The sequence below is a fragment of the Mus pahari genome, chromosome X (assembly GCF_900095145.1).
Source record: "Mus pahari chromosome X, PAHARI_EIJ_v1.1, whole genome shotgun sequence".
NCBI classification, from domain to species: domain Eukaryota; kingdom Metazoa; phylum Chordata; class Mammalia; order Rodentia; family Muridae; genus Mus; species Mus pahari.
This window is the reverse complement of record NC_034613.1, coordinates 67,403,012-67,408,894: the sequence shown is the minus strand read 5'-3', so window position 1 is coordinate 67,408,894 and position 5,883 is coordinate 67,403,012. Positions and strand designations below refer to the sequence as shown.

The 5,883-nt window shown below is 40.7% G+C and overlaps 1 pseudogene; it reads left to right on the top strand.

Annotated features, from left to right (window-relative positions):
• The first annotated feature begins 3,258 nt into the window (after positions 1 to 3,258).
• On the top strand, positions 3,259 to 4,926 carry LOC110314366 (annotated as a pseudogene).
• Positions 4,927 to 5,883: the final 957 nt, after the last annotated feature.

Here is a 5,883-nt window from a genome sequence, read left to right as displayed (position 1 = left end):
GGGAAGCAAGCCAGTAAAGAACATCCCTCCATGGCTTCTGCATCAGCTCCTGCTTTCTGACCTGCTTGAGTTCCAGTCCTGCATCCTTTGGTGATCAAAAGCAGTATGGAAATGTAAGCCAAATAAACCCTTTCCTCCCCAACTTGCTTCTTGGTCATGATGTTTGTGCAGGAATAGAAACCCTGACTAAGACATGTTGTCTACTGATTTGTTGTATATTGCTTTTATGTTTAGGTATGGACCTTGAATTCCTGATCTCTCAAATACTTTTAACATTAAGGGGTGCTGTATTTTGCCAAAGGCTTTTTCAGCATCTAATGAGGTGAACATGTAGTTTTCTTTGAGTTTGTTTATATAGTGTATTACATTGATGGATTTCCTTATATTGAGCCATCCCTGCATTCCTAGGATTAAGTCTACTTGATCATGGTGAATGATCATTTTCATGTGTTCTTAGATTCAGTTTTCAAGAATTTTATTAAGTATTTTTGCATCAATATTCATAAGGGAAATTGGTCTGAAGTTCTCTTTCTTTGTTAGGTATTTGTATGTTTTAGGTATCAGTGTAACTGTGACTTTATAGAAATAATTTGATAGTGTTCCTTCTCTTTCTATTTTTGTGAAATAGTTTGAAAAGTATTGGTATTAGGTCTTCTTTGAAGGTCTGAAAGAATTCTGCACTAAAACCATCTGGCCCTGGGCTTTTTTGGTGGGAAACTTATAATGACTGCTTCTATTTTCTTAGTGGTTATGGAACTATTAAATGGTTTGCCTGATCCTGATTTGACTTTGTTACCTGGAATCTATCTAGAACATCATCCATTTCATCTAGATTTTCTAGTTTTGTTGAATATAGACTTTGGTAGTAAGATCTGATAATATTTAGAATTTCCTCATTTTTTTATTGTTATGTCTCTCTTTTCATTCCTGATTTTGTTAATTTGGATTCAATCCTGAGATTCTACTTTACAGCAGTCAGAATTGCTAAGATCAAATGTCAGGCAGCAGAAGATGCTTTCATGGATGTAGAGATAGAGGAACACTCCTCCATTGCTGGTGGTATTGCAAGCTGGTACAACCACTCTAGAAATCAGTTTGGTGGTTCATCAGAAAATTGCACATAGTACTCTCTGAGGACCCATCTATACCACTCCTGGGGATATACCCAAAAGATGGTATAACATATAACAAGGGCACATGCTCCACTATGTTTATAGCAGTCTTATTCATAATAGCCAGAAGTTAGAAACAACCCAAATGTCCCTAAACAGAGGAATGGATACAGGAAATATGGTACATTTACACAATGAAGTACTAGTTAGCTATTAAAAACAATGATTTCATGAACTTCATGGGCAAAAAAAAAAAATGGAACTAGAAAACAGCATCCTGAGTGAAGTAACCCAGATACAAAAGAACACACATGATATATACTCAATGATAAGTGGATATTAGCCCAAAAGCCCACAATGCCCATGATAAAACCCAAATACAACAGGAAGCTTAGAAGGAAGGAAGACCAGGGTATGGATGCTTCTGTACTGCATTGAGAGGTGATCAGCATGATCACTGGAGTTAGAGAGAGGATGTAGAGGAAGTAAGGGGACAGTATCAAGTACTAGAGAGGATGGGAGAGAGGTGCAGAGGGTCAGGAAATAAAATAAATGTATGTATCATTTGGGGATAAAGATCTGGGAGCAAGTACTGGAGGGTCCCAAACACCAGGGAAGTGAAAGCCTTCCAGGACACAAAGGGAATGACTTTAGTTGAAATGTACCCAGTAAAGAGGAAATAGAACCTGTAGAGACCACCTTCAGTAGAGAGGTATGGCCCGCAGTCAAGGGAAGGGACCACCCACCCATCTTAAAGTTTTTAACCCAAAAATCTTCCCTGTCCAAAGGAAAAACTGGGACAAAAACTGGAGTAGAGACTGAAGGAAGGACCATCTGTGTACTGCCCCACCTGGGGGTCCATCCTATCTACAGACACCAACCCCTGACACCGTTGCTGTTGCCAAGAGGTGCTTGCTGACAGGAACCTGATGTGGCTATTCCTTGGGAAGTTCTGTCAGCAATTGACCTATGCAGATGTGGATATTCGAAGCCAACTATCAGACTGAGCTCAGGGACCCTGGTGGGAGAACTGGCAGAAGCACAGGAGGAGCAGAGGGGAGTTGAAAACCCATAGGAAGAACAATGTTGGCTGAATGGAATACCCATGGCTCCTAGGGACTAGACCACTAACCAAGGAGTGTACCTGGAGGGATCCATGACTCCAGATACATATGTAGCAGAGGGTGGCTCCCATCAATGGGAGGGGAGGCCCTTGGTCCTGTGGAGGTTTGATGCCCCAGTGTAGGAGGATGCAGGAGCAGTATGGCAGGAGTGGGTGGGTGGGAGGGGAAGCATCCTCATAGAAGCAATATGGAGAGGGCAGATGGGATGGAGGGGGGGAGTTGTGGACAGGTAGCCAGGAAGGGAGATATCATTTGAGATGTAAACAAATGGAATGATTAACAAAGAAAGGCATAATTAAAAAAACCAGAAAATTGTCCTTTTGTTTTATTGGTATGGTGACTTAATTATGCTTGGCACAGGGTGTAGTACTATCAGGAGGTTTGTCCTTGTTAGAGAAGGTGTGTCACTGTGAAGGCAGGGCTTTGAGGAAAAGCAAGACACAGTAGTCTCTCCTTGCTAGCTTCGATTTGGGAAGCAGAGGCAAGTGGATATCTGATGTAGGCCAGCCTGGTCTAAACTTTATATGCCCCAGTACAGGGGAACGCCAGGCCAAGAAGTAGGAGTGGGTGGGTAGGGGAACAGGGCGGGGGAGGGTACAGAGAACTTTTGGGATAGCATTTGAAATGTAAATAAAGAAAATATCTAATAAAAAATTTATTAAAAAAAAAAAAAAAGAGTTCCAGCCAGGTGGTGGTGGTGCACGCATTTAATCCCAGTACTTGGGAGGCAGTGATAGGCAGTTTCTGAATTTGAGGCCAGCCTGGTCTACAAAGTGAGTTCCAGGACAGCCAGGACTATACAGAGAAACCCTGTCTCAAAACAAAACAAAACAAAACAAAACAAAGCAAAACAAAACAAAACAAAACAAAAAAACAAAAAACAAAAAACAAAAAACAAAAAAAAAAACAAAAAAACAAACAAACAAAAAAAAGGAGTTCCAGGGCAGCCAGGGCTACACAGAAAAACCTTATTTGAGAAAGAAAAAAAACCTCTTACCTGTCTCAGTCCTACTTGGGAGAAGATGGTGCTCACCAGATTTCTATCTCAAAACCAACTTGATGCTGAAGAAAGTGTAAGATCTCAGAGATCACAGCAGACCTCGTTGGTCTCCTTTCGAAAGGAGCTTTCCGGATATGGATGCAGGAAATGCTGGATTCTGTGTTTGTTATAGGATGTTGGAGATGAAGGTGCTTTCCCAGTAATTCATGTGGCCCGGTAGTTTCTGGATACAGGGCAAAAGAAAAAAATACTGTCAAATGCACTGGCCATTCAGTTGGATAATGAAGGGAAAAATAAAGATGATGTAATTGCTTAACAGGTACTGTCCAAAGAAAAGGTCATGTACAGCAAATCTTGGTTCTGAAGGAAGTTATGAAGTACAGATGACCCACACCTGCAAAAGCCCGATGAAGAGACCATTTAAGATATAACAGAAAAACAAAAAAAACAAAAAAAACAAAAAACAAGAGTGACCTTGGAGAAGAGTGTCAAGGAAGGTTGTTGTGGCCATGGCAGTTCATGCAGCAGACAAGCTGGCTCCTGCTCAGTATATCTGCTATGTGCTTTCTCAGCAAGGAGGAGAATTCAATTCTGGAAATAAACAGATGGTTATTCAGATGCTAGAAATGCAGAAAGACCCAATGGAGCCTCCAAGATCCAAGATTAGTAAGAAAATCCCCCAGGTACCACCTTTTCTCCTCCAGCACCTGTAATGTAATCTTCTACTCAGAAGAAGACTGTTAAAGAACAGCAGGATTGGAAGATCCCACCACATATATCCAACTGGAAGAACTCGAAGGGCTATAAGATTCGATTGGATAAACAGGTGGCTGCTGATGGAGGAAGATTACAGCCTATATGTGTAAATGAAAATTTTCCCAAACTGGTTGAAGCGCAATCCATTGCTGATTTGAAAGCACGTGAAACTGTGTAAATGTAAGCCCAACTGGAGAAAAAAGATGACAGAAAGAGAAAAGGAGAAATGGAAGAGAAACTTACAGAAATGGCCTAGAAAGCCAGAGAAAGGAGAGCTGGGATGAAACCCCATGTGGAAAAAAGAGGATGGAGAAGCCCATGAAAGGGATGAAATCCATTGTGACAAGAGAAAAGAGAGGCAACACAACAGGAACCTTTCCAGGTCAGCTTCTGAAAAGAGGTCAAAATGACAGAGAAATGAAAACTGAGATATCAGTGAAGTCATTGTTCTTGGTGTGTCCAATTCTCGAACTTACAATGAAGTCAAGTATGACCAAAGGCTCCTCAACCAATCCAATGGTATGTACAGTGGGTTTGGAGGTAGAGAAGGTGAAATTTACAATGTTTATGATCAGGCCCAGAGAGGTGGGAAAGATGTGGCTCAGAGTATCTACAGGCCCAATAAAAATCTGGATATGGACATGTATAGTGATGACCTTGGAACCAGGATAAAGATCAACAGATCTGTTCCTGATAAGGCATTTTCTAGTTCAAATCATAGACAGAGAGGCCGAGAAGAACCAGTTCACTTTGAGGAAGATCCGTTTGGTTTGGACAAGTTTTTGAAAGAAGCAAAGCATCACGGTGATTCTAAAGACCCTCTGAAAACAGTTGCCCCAAGGACCATAAGCATGAAGTCAAGAAGCAGAGGAAGGAGGAGATAGGCCTCTTGAAACTAAAACTCACCTATAGAACAAAAGATCTCCTTGTCTAGCTTCTGTGAGAGAAGTTACACCTAACCCTCGAGAGAATTGAGACCCCAGAGAATGAGGAGGCCTGGTAGAATGGGATGTGGTGGTAAGGAGTGGGGACTTCCTCTTCAAGACAAGGATTGAGGTGGGGGAGGAGTGGAATAATGAATTCTCAGGGGGGACCAGGAGCAGGATAAAGACTGGGCCGTTAAAAAAAAATAAGATTAAAATTAAGAAAAAGAAAAAATATACACATGACTTTGCTTTCTTTCATTATAAGTTAATGTTCAGGGTTTCTTGAATAATGTGTTTCCCTTGGGCTGTCTAGACTTCCAGAAAGCCCATTTGTCCATAAACCTGTTTCTATCAGATTAACATTTTGGTTCTTCTGTCATGTTAGTCATGACAAAGTTACTAACAAAAAATAGACAACTGCAAAAGTAATTCACACAAGCTCTGAATAATTAAAGTAAATTTTAGTTGAAATTTAAATTTGGGGAATTGGGTTTTATTTCTCAAACGGCAAATAAAAACTACTTCGATACACAATTTGAGAAAGTTTGGATTCAATATCAATGAGAACTGACTTATTATGATAACAGTTCTAGAATTCTAACATCTGATACTATTTTGAGAAACTTTTGTCCCACGATCATACAAAAGTTTCACAAAGTACATAAAACAACCTTTCTGCTGAGCCCCTTGCATCTAGCCTTTCCCCATGTGTGCAATTTGGTAATATTTTCTCAGCAGAGCCTGTTGGTCAGAGAGATGTGGCTGTCTTCTAGTCTTTTCAGAAACACAGCTCTCGCAGAAATTCACAGCTGATCTCAGTGATCAGTGACTCTGGCTTGAATTCACAAGCCTTCCAGAATTCATTTTCCCTATAAATGAGCATTCTAATTTGTGTGTGTATGTGTGTGTGTGTGTGTGTGTGTGTGTGTGTGTGTGTGTGAGAGAGAGAGAGAGAGAGAGAGAGA